This window comes from Pteropus alecto, unplaced genomic scaffold (genome assembly GCF_000325575.1).
Source record: "Pteropus alecto unplaced genomic scaffold, ASM32557v1 scaffold95, whole genome shotgun sequence".
NCBI lineage: Eukaryota > Metazoa > Chordata > Mammalia > Chiroptera > Pteropodidae > Pteropus > Pteropus alecto.
This window is the reverse complement of record NW_006441071.1, coordinates 9,740,542-9,759,997: the sequence shown is the minus strand read 5'-3', so window position 1 is coordinate 9,759,997 and position 19,456 is coordinate 9,740,542. Positions and strand designations below refer to the sequence as shown.

Genomic DNA, 19,456 nt, shown 5'->3' with positions numbered 1-19,456 from the left:
AATTACAACTTTTTTGGGCAGGAAAAGGGAAAAAAAAGCCTACTGCCAAAAAGCCATGTCAATAATCCATTTATTGCTAAAAAATATTCTAAAACATACCAAATGTTTGTTCTTTTAATATCGATTGGTTCCTACCCCACCCCACTCTTTGTGTGAAATCCGTTTTTTCTCTTAACAGTAGAAAACTCAAGCTACTTTAAAACCAACTATTCTGGTTGGAGAGGAACATGTGACATGAACCTTCTTTAAATCAAGATACTCTACTATTTTTCCTATTCTTTAAAATCTCATAGACCTTGTGCAGTGGTGACCTTGCACTGACTGGAGAAATACGAATGATCGAGAAATGATCCTTGGACATAAGAAGCTCGAAGTCTAGTAGACAAGACAGAGAAACCCATAAAAATAGCTTGTGTTGGCCAATAAGAGGTGTTTTAACACCTCCCAGATCATATAACATAATGAGCTTTCTAAATATGAAAGATTATCCTGATGACTCTACCCAATTAGAGATGTGTTTTTTGCTTCTGGTGTAACAGAGAAGAAGAAGGGAAAGCTCGGAAAGGGCTGTATTACACTGGTGGTAGAAACTCCCACTAGACTTCTGTTCATCTGATGAGACCTGCGCTCACCAGATCAAAGTCAAAGGTCCAGAAGCTGTAGTCCACAGACACTACCTACAAGGACAAGAGTGAAATAAAAACCATCCACAGTCACTTTGCTTTGGGCCTAGCCTCATTCAAGTTCAACAATTCTATAAGATTGGTCCATGATCCAAATCATGGTAGAGAACTTAAAAAGCTCAGAAAGGTTGACCAGCTCAAGTTCACAAAGCAAGATAAAGCTGGGATTAAAATTCCTATTTTCCCCACTTGAACGTTCAGGTGCGTGGTCTCTTTAAAAACTCCATATCCTTGAAGGTAGCAAGTAACTTATCAATATTAGTAAGTGACTATAAATTTCATTTGTAATAGAAAACAATTGTAATACAAAAAAATATGAATAGACAGAGATAGAGAAGGAAAATCTTTTGGATGTCAACGCTACTACTGCACACACCTTTTTTTGCTATCTTAGGAGATAATTGGACCATTTTAATATGCACATAAATATCACACATTCAGTTTCAAAGACTTAGAAAACGCTGACAACACCATCAGTAAGTTGGTTTTAAAATTCGAACTACAAATGTGATTTTTTAAACTCAAACTATATTCAAGTGTAATGAACAGATTCAAACCTACCTCTCATCAGAGCAGTTCTAGAGATTTAAAAAGTACCTGCCACGCACAAACAAAATCACCTTATCCCTTTTTATATTAACTTCTACGAGTCTTACAGTGTAAAGAGTACATACCTTGAGATGAGCTGTAAACATCAAGTGAGTACCGACAAAGTCTTTCTGAAATTAATCGTATATGTTTAAGATAATCCAATATTTTCGGTTCACATTTTGGCTCACTCACCTGTAACTAACACACTGAGATTCTATTCATATTATTTTATGTAATCCAACTGATTTAAAGGGTTTTAATAGAAGACATATTTAGATTACTATTAAACACACAGTTAAGTATTAAAACATGCTACCTCCATTTAGCTGCTATACTGAGATTTACTACAACAGTGCCTGAAATACATTTGCACTGATATAACTTAGTCTATGGAAATATAAACCTAATTCTGTCACAGAAGTAAGTAGGACAACTAGCATGCAGGAGCACCCACGACTTGCCTTTGTTCTATCACAATTATAGTGACAAAAATATTTGTGTTAACGGAATAGCTGCTGACACTGAAATAAATGGGAAGTAAGGTTTTAAAGATGAAAACAGAAGCTGTGAGTGTTCACAGACTACAGTTTATTTGAAGATATGAACAACTGCACCTACCCAGTCAGTACTAATGAACACTATAATCACTATAATCAAATAAACAAAGCAACTATGCATTAGGAGAGAACTGAACTATTATTTAGAAAGTTTCACTATTTCTGAATGGGTAATTCTATTTGTGAATGGTTAATAAATTTAGAACAATTTTTTTAAATATGATTTTGCTTTTTTAATATGGATTTGGTCAGAGTTCATCTCACATCTTTATTACACTCTTTTTAAATAAGTTTATGAAATAATACATAAAAAGCCTTCCATAGTTCTTCAGAACTTGATCTTACAAATAATTCCAACAAGTGTGGTCTGCTGCTTGGTTGAATTTTGTCTTATATCCACAGTCTTTCTATTCTACCTTATGTAGGTACCACTCTTAATAAAATATACAATGGAAGTGGGCAGCACTGGTGTGGAGAGATATGAGGCGGTATGGATCTAAATGAAATCTGTATACTACTAAATACTCTAGTTCACTCTTGTATATAAATTTCTACGTAAGTCAGAAACCTAAAGTTCAAGTAGTGCTTGGTGACTCATTTGCTCTACAAAATGAAAATTATATGCATTCCGCACACGGTGGTAAGTTTCTAGTTGCTTACCCTCTGTTCTTTGTCTTGGATACTACTTTAAACCCGACCATATCATCTGATTTTTCCTCTTTCTTTCTCACCAACATTCCACCCACATTTTTAACTAATTCGCAATGAGGAAGTGCAAAAGGGTCAAGTAAAAAGGATGCCACCATACAGCTAGAAAAGGGGTTTCTATAATTAAAGAGAAATGGTGTGAGAGCTAACTAAGAACAACCACAGTCCTACTTCTGCTACCTCCCTTCACTATAACTTACTCCTTGCAAACAATACAGGACTGTCTTTTTTCATGGTAAACCCTTCTGGGAAAGCATTAAGCCAATTCCACATTTATTAACTGTAAAATGACTATAACGAAATACCAAATACACATACAATTTACATACCAGTAAAATTTTTAAAGCATATATTATTTTGTTGTTGTTGTTTGCTTTCATATAGAAAAACATAAAGAATAAAACTAAGTATACAAACCCTTGGCATACTACAGTAAACCCCAGAGAAATTCAATAATGTGCTAAACTTCAGGCCCACTGTATTTATGTAAAGCCAACCCAGCGGTGCGAGTAAACCAGTAGACTCAATTCAAGGTAATACACAATCCAAACAATATATTTTTGACTTTGTAAATTATAACTTTTTATAAAATATGAAATGTATGTATGTTCTAAACCAATGTTTTTCAAAGGACCACCTGCAACAGAATCAAATTGGATGCTTATAAAAACTTAGATTCCTAGGACCCAGACTGGACTCACTGAATCAGATTCTATGGATGTGGAGCCTTAAAACACTCACTTTCAAAGAGCTTCCCAAATGCTTCATGTGTAAGTGAGTATATTAACTTAGGCATTATCAACAGAATATTTGCAGCTGATAATCACAAAGAGATGAGTAACAATGAGAGATGGAACAGAAGTGATCAAGTGGCCAGGTTAGCAAAAGAAGCTACTAGCTATGGAACAAAAGAATGAAAAAAAGTCAGAGACCGCATTCCAATGAAGCTAATGAGACCAAAACTGACATATCCAAGGTCATCAAACTGGTTCTTACATTGTTTGGACTTTAAACCAGATCTCCTGACTCTGGTTAATGCCCATTCCAGCTTCCTACACTCCATCTCTACAAAATTAAAGATTTAAAACACTAGTGGCTTAAGCTTTACATGTTAACTTTTCAGTGTTTGCATATTCAAATTATTGAAACAATACCATTTTATATTTACACAGTTCTTTTGTGTGCCTCTCTGCCACACAAAAAAATGTTTCCAAGTTGCTTATAATTTCCTGACGTAGCAGTGTAAGGTAGCCAGTCTAAGTATTAGCATCTCCATCTTAGAGGTGGGAAAACGTCCCTAAAGTCTTACAGCACTAAAAATGGAGTCAGTAATCCAATTCTGACATCTCTCTCAAAGCTCAGTCTTCTATCCATTTACATCTTCCTGAAATTTGTATAAACTCTCAGCTCAACCACTATTTTCCCACTTTTTCGATTTAAAGATATAGTTCTCGAGGATCTCCTCCTGAAACAGATGTCCCCCTCCTCAGCCAGAGTCTCTATGCACATACCTGAAATTTTGTATGGTGACTACACATTATCTCAATGGAATTTTATAAGATGGCTATGGGAAGGTTTAATGTGTGCACAAATTCAGTAGATATAACACTGCTGTCAAGAGCCACTGTTCATTGTATTATCAGTTTCAGCCTGATAATTTGATATGACGGGTGAGAGGCACAAGCTACAAGGCTCTCCTTCTTAAAACAATAATTGCGAGCCTTTATTCTTCACCAGGAATATCAAGGTCATTGTCTGGATCAAATCTAAAAGGGAGCTTCCATCAACAGATGTCATAACAGATAAGCACCAATTTGACATGCTCTTGCAGAACTATCACCTGCTATCAGAGCTGCTATGACAGCTGTGTGGCAAGACAATGTGGGCCAATTCATCAGTCTTCTGGGCCCCAAGTGCTCTCCTAATGGGTATGACAAACATATGCCTCACTACCACACAATGGGTGTTCATTACTGTAGGGCTGTTTGTATAACAATACTATTAATCAGTGTTGATAGTCATGTTTTTTTTATAATTGATGGAAAGCCAGAATTGCATAACTCTATCGAATGACTACATCTTTTGTCACAGTATTCTGGACTTTGAAACAAACAAACAAAAAGGTATAATATTGTGTGTGTATGCCTCACTACCACACAATGGGTGTTCATTACTGTAGGGCTGTTTGTATAACAATACTATTAATCAGTGTTGATAGTCATGTTTTTTTTATAATTGATGGAAAGCCAGAATTGCATAACTCTATCAAATGACTACATCTTTTGTCACAGTATTCTGGACTTTGAAACAAACAAAAAAAAAGGTATAATATTGTGTGTGCGCGCGCACACACACACACACACACAATCCTGCCAAGATATCAATAATAAACCCATCTCCTCGGCTTTGACATGATATTATCTTTGCCATGCAAGGCCAGCCTCCTCTTTGCCTAGCCCAGTCCCGCTTATCTTTGAAAGACTCAATTTAAGTGTTATCCTGGGTCTCAAGCTTCCCTGCTTACAAAGTTTAGGCAGGTATTTTAAAGAGGGACTCAGGCTAAATGGGGATTAAGATGGGCTGAAGAGCTCAGATTACATTTTAATCAGCAACCTTCTCAGTTCCAGCTGACTGCTGCCATAGGGTACTAGCTCTCAGGGTTACCAGGTCTTTCGTGTTTCAAGGGGAGTGGAAAGTCTGAATTTTTATTCGCATTCCTCCATTTTCTGAATTGTGGCAATTGTTTTTTGATTCCCATAAAATTAGAGCTTGAGGCAAAGACTTGCAGATAGTTTATTTGAGAAACAATTCCAAGAAGCAGGAAACAGAGAAGGGAGGCATGTAAGGAATAAAAACCAACCCAGGGGTTGTCGATGAGGTCCCCAGCGTTCCCAAATTCTTCCTTGTGAACGACGGAAAGCAGGGACATTAACGCTCTAGCTCCTGTCCTCGGTCTGTTAAAGACTGTTGCTAGGGATGTAGCAATAGATCCCATACACTTAAGTGCTGAGTGGCTTCCTCTACGGGGGAGAAACCCCTGACAAGACAGGCAACAACTGTTGCCTGAGGTGGGCTGCAGTCAGCATTCATGCAATCACAACCGTGACTGAAATCAGAGGTGACTAAGGGGATGTGATTTAGGGCACCAAAAGCAACTAATAAAATTGTAAAAATAGTGCAGGCCAAACAATTAAGGGGCACAGGCCTGATCTGGCTCATGGACTCCATCTGCTTTTCATCTTGCAGAAAGCCTTCCCTGACTACCTCCCAGAGCAAAGCTCCGCCACCCAGCACAGTGTCAGCATTATGCCACTGGACTGCATCATTTATGGTCACATGTATTGACCCCTTCAACTATGAGCACCCCGAGGAGAGACTGTACCCTGTTCACTATTCCCAGTATCTGGTTTAAGGCAGGCATTCAATAAAAATCTACTGATTGAATTAACTCACAGAAAAGGCCCACCTGTGTTTGTGGGACTGAATAACCAAATATAATTTTTAATACAGCTCTATTAACTACAACTATAACCAAATCCAAACAAGATAAACAGTCCTAAGGTCACTAAGTAACAAAACAATCATTTCTTAACTTCTGCCCCTAGGGGCCTTATGGCTCAAAAACATCAATCACTGACAAAGATAAACTTTGTTTCCTGAAAGGCTACACTGTCTCAACCACTAAAATTCTATGTTCTCAACATACGTACTTTTTCATGTTAATAAAAACATTTGGGAAAATTATCTTTTCTCCCAGAAAAACAAAGCAGTTGTAATTCAATTTGACCATCTTCTACTACGAAAACTGAATTTTCTTTTGTATGTGTTGTAGAAATTCACTTTTTTCCCATATAAATTCTATGTTGATATTTGTACATCTTGAAGGTTTTCACAGCATTTCCTTTGAAAGACACTTTGTCTGCCTGGGATCTAAAGACATCTTGTCTAACTGGGATCTAAAGAGATCAACACAGGAGGGGGGATTCTAGAACATTCCATAAAGATAGCGGATCTCCTTAAACCAACTAATTGAGTACCTCAGTATAAATAGCAAAACAGGCTGAATATTTCTATCCTACCTGCTACATATGGTACAAACAAAACAGAAGAACTAAGTCCTTATTAGAGAGAGACTAATACACAATGAAAATATGCCCATTATACTGTCATCCTTGAAAAAAATGTTGAAAGGTATCCTATGTTACAGGCCTTTGCACTATCTATCATCTACCTATCTATTTAAATGGATTCTTAGAAAAAACTAAGTAGGTCATTATTGGATGAAATTATCAATAATAGAACTAGGAATAGTTGGGTAACATTTCCATGAAATTGCTTTGAAAAATTATGTATCCTCTCATTTGGTAAACTTATGTCCATCAGTTCCTACATATTAATTTACTCTTGTATAAAGAAATACTTTCTGTCAATGATAAAACTCCCTAATAGATTCTGAAAGATACACGTGCATATCCTTTAGAAAAATCAGCCAAGAGAAAAATTTTTGATGCGAGTTCAATAAACCGACTTCATTCTAACCCTCCAGTATTTAGTTCATGTTGACCTTCAACCCATTGTTAAAAGACCTAGACAAGGCCATTGCAAAGTGATAAATATTGCAAACTCTTGGGAGGACCGAATGGGATTTGAAAGCTAATAACATATACAAACACTTTTTAAAGAAAGTTATAATCTTGGAATTACCTCAGAAACATCATTTTAAAAAATTTAGTTGCACACGTCAAGAAAACAGAGCAGCGACTAATAACTAAGATAGGATAGTGCAGACCCAGTGCTGTCAAAATAATCTAATCTCCTCTGATGGAGTAACTAGCCCAGTAGATCAAGGGAAAGAAGCAAGGGACAATTTATATTTGGATTTAAGCAAAGCTTTTGATTCTGTTTCTCATGACATAATCATCAATAAACTGAGAAAATAGGATCCAGGCTACATAGCTCTAAAAAAGCAGGAAGGTCATGCCTGGCAAGGAGCTATCGATGGAAAAGTGTCAGGCTCAGAGGCAGTATAACAAATGGGGTTCCACTGTGGTCAATTTTGAGCAGCGCTCTGGTGGAAGTTTTTCATTAATTACCTGGGGTGTGGAATAATCAGCACCATCATTAAATCTGCATATAAGACCAGACTAGAAGGACAGGTTGGAAAAAGAGAAAGGAGAAGGCAGGAGGGTGTCACCAACCTTTGAGGAATATAAAATCAGAATTCAAAATGACCTTGAAAGTTTGAAAAAGATGCCACAAACAGAATGCTTTTCAGGGAACAAGTGCAATGAATGTTATTTCTTCTCTCAACACTATCAGTCCTCAGGCTGTGAAGCCCATTCTTCTCAGTTAGGAGCCACTTTTACTCATTTGGTAAACATACAAGAGATGCTGTGCTAAATTCCAGGTTTACTTTTTAAGCAAGAGGTTCTGGTTTGTAACATTACTAAAATGATCCCCTTATTGAGGAAGAGAATATAAAAGAATGACAACAGAGAATATTGAATATTGCAGTAAGGCTAGTACTTTGGAAGGGTTCTTTGATCCTGGCCCACCTTTTTACCTCCTCTCCCAGTCTGAGTTAGTTAACGTCTCTTAGATGCTTTCATATTTCTCTCAGCCTTCTTCTGTCACAGAATACTGTAGTGTAATCAGATTTATTTATTTGCCCTCTAATCTCTGAAAGAGCATGGGCAATAGATTATATGTATCTTTGATTCCCCAGAGCATATCACCTGACACATAATGGATACTCAATATATGTTTATTGATTTGGAACTGAAAATAAACTACACACATGCAAAGTGGGCTTCATGCAAATATAAGGAAAAAGAAATCTAGAAGCGCCGTCCTAAAACTCAAGTAGAGCCAGAAAGTCAAGGTTAAAAATTTAGAGCAAGGCATCTTCTGTACATGGGGTAATTCTATATCCAAGAAAGTAGAGAAGCACTCTATAGAATGAGTGGAGGCAGAGGGCCAAGACTAAGGAGGAATGTCTTAAGGGAGACTGGCTCTGAATAAAGGAAAGAGGGAAGATGAAAAGATAGGGAATGTTCAGAGAATCAGGAGAACCAGGGACAGCTGAGAACCTGAAGCTGAGGCCAATGAGCATGTCCCAGAAAGAGTGAGATCAGCGGGGCCAAAGACAGCCAAGAAATAAAGGAGAAATACCTGGGGGAGAGGGGGATACCCTGGATGACATGAAGAACTCAAAATATGTTGAAACTGTGAGTGAAAACAGAAGACAGACATCCGAGGGTGTGGTGAACCAACTGTGGCACAGAGTATTCAATGGTCCAAGTAAGCATAAATAATAAAGGTGATTGAGAAGAAAAGTTCTTAACCAGAAGAATGGTGTCCATATATACATACATGCATACATACACAGCACAGATCATACAACTATTAAGAGAATATACTGAGTGTATAAATACAATAAGAAAAAGTTAGGGGAGAAATTCTTAACCTTAATAGGAGGACAGGGGTTTCAATATTAAACTTTTCTGTTTATATGTGCATCCGTACAGTTTTCTGGGGGAAAGTATTCATTTCAGTAGATAGCAACAGAGCAAATGCATACGTTTTGCTTGAAACTTCCTCTTTTGATGCAATAAATTCTTTGCTCAAATATAGCCATATCTGTCTCAGTTTTCTTGTGGCCCCAATTCTGGTAATGTACAAAAATGGTTACATTCCACATTTAAATTCCTTTACAGAATTTGGCTTTTGTTTCAATATTCTCTTCAATATTACTGAGGAAAGAGGCAATGAGATAGCAATGTGGAAAGAAGTGATAGAGTGAACCACTCATTTGAAAACTCCGCATCTGATATAATTTGTTTCTCAGTCTTCAAACCATGTTCCTGCTACTCTGATGTCATAAACTTAATTGGCTTAACTTTAACCACAGAGAATGAAATGCTACTGAAAACACATATTTTCCAAGATAATCCACACAATTCAAAATACACAATAATAAATATTTGAGGTGAGTTAGATCCAAATATGATCCAATCTCTCCTAATTGTTTAACTGTCCAGGGCATTTCAGAAAACTCAGATAAAAGGATTGGTTTAGAATTTAAAAAATGAACATCCAGAAGTTAATACAAAAGTTTAAATTCTAACATTTACTCTTCAAAATAATACAATAATATAATCAACTTATATTGTCGTATAAGGATTTTGTTACTAATCATATCAATTTTATTACCAATTTTGTTTAAGAAGAGGTACTGCAATCTTTAAAATATTCATATCAGGTTATATTATTTTTTCCTTATCTCCTGTAGAAAAATCATTCCTAAGCAACTTTTAAGTCACTACGTTAAGGGAAACAACAGTGTTGACACAATATTTTAGTTAAAGCCATTAAGTCTATTTTGGAGTATCTAATGGCAAGGACCTAAACTAAGGGGTGAAAATGAAAAATTACAAACATGTAGCTTATTAGAAAAATAGCTATAATAGGCCTTACTGCTGTTAATATTGAATGAACAAGTGAAATACCCATTAGCCTGTTTTACTCACTGGAAAACACCCTATGATGGTACTTGACTGATTTGGTTCATTTTTGTACACAATTACAGTGCTAATGGAGCACACATTTACCCCATAACAAAGGAAATCTCAAGTGTAAGCCTTAGGGTTTACAATAATTCCAGAATGCCAAACCACCACCACAGAGTTTAAGTGAAGCCCCCTGCTGATCTATTTGTTGATTAAACCCTTTTGTCTCCTCAAAACAGTAACATCACTTACAAGACAAACCATTGATAAATTGCAGAATTTCAATCAAATACAAGAGAATTAAAAATCCCTAACAGATGTTAACTTTAGGAAATACACTTAATAGAATATAATCATTGCTCTAGATTCCAGTTTTTCTTCTGCGGATTTCACAACATAAAGGTCTGTGTGAGACACCTATTACACTGAGGAATGGAACTGGTTCAATATGGAAAGAATGAGATGAGCCAAGCAGTCTTTTGATTGCTGAGGATAATCTATAAACACAAGACACCGTGTTGACCCTCAAAATGATCTCTTCTCACATCCGCACAAGGGATGGCAAGCCAGTGATGCCGTTATAGGGTACAAAACAGCATTTAGGAAAGGTTCCTAAAGGAAATCATTCTTCTATTCAACCGTGTTGCCATGGTAACCAAACCACTCAAGCTTCTTCACAAAGGCTTTTATGTCAAGTTCTGTTAGCAAACTCATATAGAAAGTATAACTCAACTAAATTAACACTACATGTGTTACCTTATTAGAGATAGGTGGAAGGCACAAATCCTTTTAAAAACCAGAGGAATATGTACTCCTTCCATATCAACATCTTAAATTAGTCAAGTTCAGTCTTTTTAAATAAATAAAAGCCTCCTGAAAGCTCTGATTCTGGAATAGAAAAAGAAAAGGAATTTTCTTGGCAGTACTTGCCCTTTCCAAAATGGAGTCTTTTCCCACCTTCTAGAGAATATGACATGGGAATTCTCATCTTGCTGAATCTTTTATTATAAATTATTTGCAAACCCATGCTTCAGATACATTCGGATTATAGCATGTAATGTATAGAAGAAATTCTAGCACTTACCACCTAGCATTTTTAAGGCAAGGAGAATAGCGGGGGAAGCAATATGGATCCATTTTATTAAAGGATATTTTCCTTCAGCATGGCTTGATAAAGCTGTAATATCGATTACAGCCTTAAATTTAAAGGCTGTTTTACGTTTGTGACATGTTTTCACACTAGAATAACTCCATTTCTATAGGACACTCTTCATGTTAGTTAAACTCACTTATTAAAAGCAAAACAAAAACTGAGCAATAGCTTTAGTTAAATTAATAATTTGACTCTCAGCTCCAGAACCAAAGGATTTTTATAAGAAAATATTACTCCACTGTGTTGAGTAAAGCATTCATATTCCTTTGATTTTATTCAGAAATACTAAAAGTCCCATGCCCTCATCCTATATTTTATGTTTATAGAATGCATGCTCTATATATCCTCTATTATTTTCATAGAATATGAATGATGGAATTTTTAAGATACTCAACAAGAAAACTGATTATGAAAATAGTTAGTGGGTCCAGCCTCTGCTCCAATGTCCATTTTCAATTTTAAACAGGCATTGTCTTTTACTTAGACTCAGTGGTAGCATTTCAAGATTTCTGATAACCACACTTTTCTACAAAACACTTGACAACTGTGACTAAGTGAAAAATAATAACCAAGATAAGGGTTTGAACAAAATAAAACTCAAATTACTTGCTCATAGGTTTTTAAGAGACTAAACATAATTAATACCATTAAACATACATTTTGGTACATATCACTCTTCCAAACTAATCACCTGGTTGTAACCTGAGGCACTGACAGCTTAGTAGGAATATTTTAAGGACATATTAGTTTGAGTTATATTGTAACTTTGAATTACAGTTAAGAAAATCTGAAACACTGTTTAACTTAAGACTGTCCATTTTACTTTCCAGTTTAATTTCCAGGCTTTTGATATCAATAAGTTAAAACATAAATCTAAAACTTTAGAAAATATTATTTTAAGGCCTTATCTTTAAACATAAAATTAAACTCTTAATACTAAATAATGATAGCACTTTACATTTATGTGGTAAAATTTGAAAATTTATAATGTATATTCAATACCTCATCCTATTTGATTCTCTCTACACTTCTAGGAGATAGGCAGGGAGATAATAGGGGAAGAAAATGAGGCTTAATTAGGTTTAATAACTCATTTATTTATAGTGCTGTCTTTCTTTTATAATAATAATTTTAAGAGCAAACATTTAATAGGCACCTATTATAGGCCAGATATTGTCTTAAGAGCTTTCCTCTTCAACGTTAATATGTTACATAGATATGTATTATATATGTATAATATACATTACACACACACCCACCCCTTCAGTTCTTACAATAGTTTTGAGATGTGATATGGCTATTCTCATTTAACAGATGAGAAAACAGAAGTTTAGAAACATTAAGTGGTCTGCCAAAAGCCAAGTAGCCAATAAATCTAGTTGTCAGAATCCAAAATCAAGTCCACTGAATTGTCACTATATTCATTTGCTCTACGAACAGATTTAATGCTCAGATGTGCTCCCTTTTATATGTATATATATACATATATGTATATATGTACATATATTGCTATATTGCTATATACACATATTTGTATATATGTACATATGTTGCTATATACATGACATTTAATTATTGTTCATATAACATTTATGACATTTACAAAATTTCAAGACAAATTGTAAATTTGGCTCATAACTGTGATTTTAACTTTCAGGGATACATTTGACCATTTTTATAGCAATATGAATGTAGCCATTCTAAACACAGAGCTCCTTGCTCTCAAAGCAGATTTAAACAATGACTTCTGAAGGGTTTCTCTGTTTTCACTTAGAAGGATATGTGGAAAAGGACATAACCCACTAATTGCAATGTTCCACTATTGTGTTAAATATGTAATATCACTAAACCAGAAGAAGGCACAAAATGCTAGAAAATGATAGTTTAACAAGAGCTGAACTTTCGAAATGAAGAGACACAGGAACTTATTATCTTTAACCTTGTTAAGAATAAAATATATATAAAACAACAAGCTTTTTGAGCCCTGCCCAACCATTCCATTGCTAAGTAGAGACATTTATCAAAGTTTGTCACATATTTGACTGCCTAAATAAATGAAACAAAAATCTTTCTTCTTTCTTTTTCTTTTTTTTTTTTTTTGCACTGTGATAAGTAACAGGAAAATGTTGAATGAGACACTATCATGAACTATATAATCATTCATTCATTCAACACATTTATTCACCACCTATATTTCGAATACTGATGACAATCGAGATGGAAGTAGACATATGAAAAATATTTTGGAGGTAGATGACTGGTGTTCAGTATTTGATTAAATATAAGCCTTTAACATAACATTTTATATATTTTATATTGATATATTTTACTATTACTATGTTAATTTATATTTCATATTAATATATCTCTAATATAAAATCTCTTTGTGATACTTGGGATACATATTAACCTTCTACATTATATTTTAATCATTTTCACTAAAATTATCTGGGAAAATTTTAGTTAAGGCCAGATTCCTTTCTGACATGACATTGTGAAGTTGTCGATAGCTGGAATTATCAGATAATTCTTTCACCTGACATATAATCAGAGAGCACAAAATGAGCAGAAAGATCACATGTGGGCTCTCCTGTGTCTTGTTCTCCTTGTCCACACCATGATATAATCTGGAAACTAGCTATTATAAAAGTATAACAATGACAACTGTCAATCCCATGATAATTGAGCCAAGTGTCCTTGCTTCAAGATTCTAAAAGCAGCCATTTCATAGCTTTTGAGAAAACATTTTAGCTATTCTGAAATTTAATTCTTTCTCTTTATAACAGAGAAAATATATAAATCAACATATTTAATAACAGATTATTATTTGCTAATAGCTTGCATACATTTTATATATTTACATTTTAATATATTTGTATATGTATATTTAACACAGCCCCAAAAATGCACGTGCAGTTAGTATGCCCATTGTACAGGCATATATCTTGTCCATTGTTGACAGAAATATTAAGCAGCACATGACCGTACACTCATTACTATAAGATAATATGATCATATTCATCAGCTAATTAGAAAATGTCAGGATTTAAACGAAGAATTCTACTCCTCAGTGAATGCTTCCTTGACGTTAAAACACAAACAGACCACATACTACAAACACAGTCACATTTTTGAATGTATAAATGTGTCTGGATCCACGCAAGATTCATGGAGTATAGTTGAAAAATTCTTTTATTTTACCTTACACTTTCCCTTTAAAATTTCCTCAATGGGGAAAATTTTTCTCTGCCCCTATGGAAAATTCAAGAGCCCAATTACTTTTCTAACCATTGAATAATGTAATGACCAACAATCACTTTACATCACCAAATATAGTCTCAATTCAGAAATTAGTGCTCAGTTAAAAATATTAGTCATGGTTTAAATATTCTAGTTATAGCCACTTCCTTTTCCAGCTGGGGTCTGCTACAGACCAGCATCCAACAGAAAAGCATATGGTCTGTCCCTTCTTTTCCTTTTTAACCTTGTCCAATTCTTCTAATCTTCCAACAATTAGCTGCATTTTCCGAACCACCAGGTTGACAGTTGTAAAAAGGAGGAAACTTAATGAGAGTAAGAAAATTCTTACAAGTTGGTAGCTTGACCACATGTTCTCTGGGTCTGGCTATTTGTTTCTCTCTCTCTCTCTCTCTCTCTCTCTCTCTCTCTCTCTCTCTCTCTCTCTCTCTCCCTCCCTCTCTCCCTCCCTCCCTCCCTTCCTTCCTTCCTCTTTCCTTTCTGGCATAATTCATTTGGAAAAGCATTTAGTACATTCTAATATCTATTATGTAACTGTTAGATGCTCCCTCCCTCCCTCCCTCCTTCCCTCCCTCTGTTGGTAGGTTCATAGTTTCTTCACGGGACACTCATTCCTGGGAGCTTGTCACCTGCTGTACTTAATGTGCATGCTATACTCTCCCTCACCCATCACTACTCCTTTCACAGCCCCTAAGAATCTGGAGTAACTTCTGTTGAGATTTGTTCCTTTCTTTTGGCAGCAATTTCAATAGTGCCCAACAGGGCCTCAGTTCTCTCTTATAGATGGCCAATATCTTGCCCCTAGGAAACAAAACTGGGAGGTCAGTCTTCATGCAGTGACCTCTTCATTTTCCATTTGGTGATGAACAGGTAGCAGGCCCATTCTCATCCATTTCAGGTTTCCTAAACAGGAATAAGGACACTGATCCACCAGATCTCTTCCACTTCAGGAAATATGTAAAGCTCTAAAGGTATTCCTTTGAAAGTTTCTTTTTTAATTGGATTCTTCAAGGTGGTGGGAAAGACACTTGCAGACTAACTCTTCTCAAAAATTCTGTCTTCGTGAATCCTTTCCTTAAATCCCAGTCTCTAAAACAACTTTCCAATTTTTCTTTTAAAAATTCTTCTCTAAGTTCGGAATCTGAATTTGGAAGCTGGTATCTATCATCTTCAGGTCATAAACAAAGCTACTATTTTAATATCTTTACCTATATACTTATAGTCAATCTTATAGGCAATTGAGATATTATCTGAATTAAGTTTGAAATCAATTTCAAATGATGGGTTCATCTTAAACAAGATATTTCAGATACCGGTATTGTTGTTTAAAGAACTTAAATACCAATTGTGAATATCGCTTTATAAATGAAATCTCTGACTACTTTCAATTTGATAGTTTACATTTAGTACTATTTGTCCATTAATAAAACTGTCTTCTCTTATGGATGTGCCAGATATTCAATACTTAGTACACTGAGCTATTTTTAAAGAGTATTGAAGAATAAATGTTCTCATCATTAATCTTATAATAAAATGGATTTCTTTTGCAAAGTAATGACTCATAGTTATTGAAAAATTATTAACAAACTATATGACAAATTATAGCACAGATACATATCATCCTCAAACATGAGCTATATTTCCCTTAATCTCCTAAGAAGACTAATTCTGAAATGAGACAAGAATCTTTAAATATTCTGTGGTCACACGCAGTTACAGAATTTGTTGTCACTACGTTGGCAAACATGAAAGCCATTGTAAAAGTAGAAAACATGTTTTTTAGTTGTTTCTGTCTTTTGTTTTTGTTTTGCTTAGTAAGCGTTTTCCAGCTTCCATTATTCTTTAAATGTACAAGGGGCTACACCCCTCTTATGTTTTTTATTCTGTACCAAGTTGAATCACTGCCAGTTTCCCCAATGATTTAGGACATCTGTTCTCTTTGACTTCTGCCCTCAAAACGTTTATCCACGTCCCATAATGTCTACATTAGCCAGGATTCTCATACTCTAACTGCTATAAAAGCAAACATAGATCGAGAAATAAAAGGCTATAAGAACTGGGAATAAAATCTTAAAGTGTGAACCCATATAAATATGTGTTCTGACAGAAAGTGCACTTTAAATTGTGCACAGCCAGGCGCTCACTACAATTTGGAAATTCTCCCAGAAAGAGTAGAATTGTTGCATTTATACCTTGGGTGGAAGGTTAAGAACATGTTTGTTGAAGGCTAATGTTAAAATACTACCACAAAGGAAGGGCAAAGTGCAATGATTTCCTGAGATAAAATTATTATAAAGGGTATACAGGTGTTTACAAATGCAGTATCAATGATAAATAATAAGTAATATTATTGAGCACTTATTTGCATTATGCATTAATCCTTATAACTCTCTATGGGGGGGTATTATATTTTATCCCCAAATTACATATACAGAGACCAAAGTTGACAGAAGTTAAGCAATGTGCCCAAAGTCCCAAAGCTGACAACAAGAGAACTTGAATCCAATTCTGTTAAACTCCACAATCTCCCATTTCTCAAAACCACTACACCTGCTGCAGTCATTTACCTTAAGATAAGGTAACTTAATATGTTAGAAAGCAGAAAGGATGAACAGATTTCTGCTCCTCTAAGCTGAATTCAATGTTCACACAGCCCACATTGTGACCTTTCCAAATTTCTCTTCTGCTAAGATCAGTACTCTGCATGAAATCCTTCAATGCTTTCCTATCTACAGCTGAAGAAAGAACAAATAAATACTCCAGTAAGATATATAATACTTAGTGTTGTGTCATAACAGCTCACTGGCCCCAGCTTCCTCTTGAAACCCTCTTCTCTTCTGATGTTCTACTGTGCCATACTACCCTGGTTTTCTTTCTACCACTGGGCTGCACATTTCTAGGCTCCTTAGAACCTGCAGCTTTGCCTTGACCTCTAAATACTTGGTATCCCACTGACCCACTTCCTGACATCTCTGGGTGATTCCATCCTTTCCCACATAGCTTTATATTCCAAAGATTCTCAAACTTTTATCTCCATGGCAACTGTGCCTTTGATCTACAGACTTGTATAATACCTATCCTCCTCTCTCCTTGGATGTTCTATGGGTATCTCAAATCAAAGGTTTTCAAAATGATTTCCCCATCGCCCAACATGCTTATTTGTCAGCTTTTTCTTTCTCAGTAAATGACACCATTTTAAGACAAAAGTCTGTATCTACCCTCAATTTCTCTCTGTACCTCCTCCTTCTCCACCTGCCCCGAGTCCAGTCAGAAATCTTGTCTCCACTGTTATCTCTAATCCTGCAACCTATAATAGCTTCCTGGATGGCTTTCCTATGTCAACTCCTGCACCACCAAATCTATTCTTTACCTAGCAGCCAGAGTAATCTTTTTAAAACAAAAATCTAGTGTGTCACTCCTCTATCTACAACCCCTCTCACAGTTTTCCATTGTGCCTTATATGAAATCCAACCTTTATTTTATTTTATTTTTTTTTTTACAAGGCCCACAGGGTCCTAAGCCATCAGACCTTCCTGATCCGCTCTCTCCAATCTTAATCACATTCATCCTCCACAAGTCTACCACTCTCCAGCCTGCCTGGCCTTTCGGTCCATCAACAGCTATGTCCTTCCTCTTGATCTTCACACAGGTTGATACTCACCACCCATATCCAGCTAATAACTTCTCATCCCTCAGAGCTCAACTCAAATGTTGCCTCCAAAGAGAGATTTATAAGGCCAGATCCTAAGAGGGCAGGCACCAAGCACCCTTTTTTTATTGTCCTAATCCTTAACCAGGTTGTTTGAATATTCATCTATTATTTCACTCTCCTCTTGATGACAAGCTACCCAATGGCAAGGATCATATCTGCTTTGATCACTGGTAAACGTCCAGTATCTAGCAGACGTAAGGGGTACCCAAAGAGGTAGCTTCCTTAGCATATACTGCTCCTTCTGCCTGGAATATTTTTGCTTCCATTGTTTAAATGGGTGGATTTCTGCTCACTGCTCGAGCGCAGCTAAGATCTGCTACTTTCTCCCCCTATACACAAATACACACACACACACACACACACACACACACACACACACACTCACTCAGGGCAGAGTTGATTACTTCTTCTTCTGTAGGTTCACTGTACTTATCACACTAACTTGCTGTAATCTGTTACATCTATCTCCTCTAATAGACTAAGCTCATTAAGGGTAAGGGTCATTTCCAATTCACAGTTCGGTCTCTAAAGCCTAGTAAAATCTATAGTGAAGAAATAAAGGTCTCAACCCATCAGTCTCTTTGGTATTCAAGAAATTTCAGTTTTCTATCAAAAAAGTAACTAAACTCCTTCACCCCTCCCAGACTTTGCAACATAAATCAACTTATCATTTACATTTCAAAATAGAACATACCTTTAGCCTATACAGGGTATTTGTCATGTCCCTTCACTGAAAGATTTCTCTTGTTCAATACCTAGAGGTTATTAAAATTTTAGAATTAACTAAACATGGATCTAATCTAATTAAGCCATAGCTAAATTAACTTGAATAGGATCCATTTAAAATAATAGACCTGAAATGATGTGGATGAGTATCTTTCTTGGAAAACCTACCTTTTTGTAATTATTGATATTATGTCCTGAAGCACATTTAATTAGCACTTATCACCATCCTCAAAATAATAATAATTATAATATATTCAATAATGTGTTAGGCACTGTTTGATCTATTTTGCTAGTAAATCCATTATTCAAAAAGGAAGTAAATCCCATGAAAGTCTGTTGGTTACATAATCCACAGATGAAGAACCTGATAAAATGCTTATGAAATAAACAGGCCTGATGGAAAGAAAATCATTTCTATCTTCGAAAGACCTGTGCTTTAAAACTGGTGGTATTTAAAGAACTGTGTTTAAACATGAGTATGTTAGCACTACAGGAAAACTGAATACCCAGAGTTACTGCAGAATACAAAGAGCTGCTACAGAAGTAATTCCAGATTCCAT

At 35.6% G+C, this 19,456-nt stretch overlaps 1 protein-coding gene across 16 annotated transcripts in view; it reads right to left on the bottom strand.

Annotated features, from left to right (window-relative positions):
• PTPRD (protein tyrosine phosphatase, receptor type D) overlaps positions 1–19,456 on the bottom strand; it is a 468,668-nt gene that overhangs the window by 424,152 nt on the left and 25,060 nt on the right. The gene's annotated exons all lie outside the window — the stretch shown is intronic.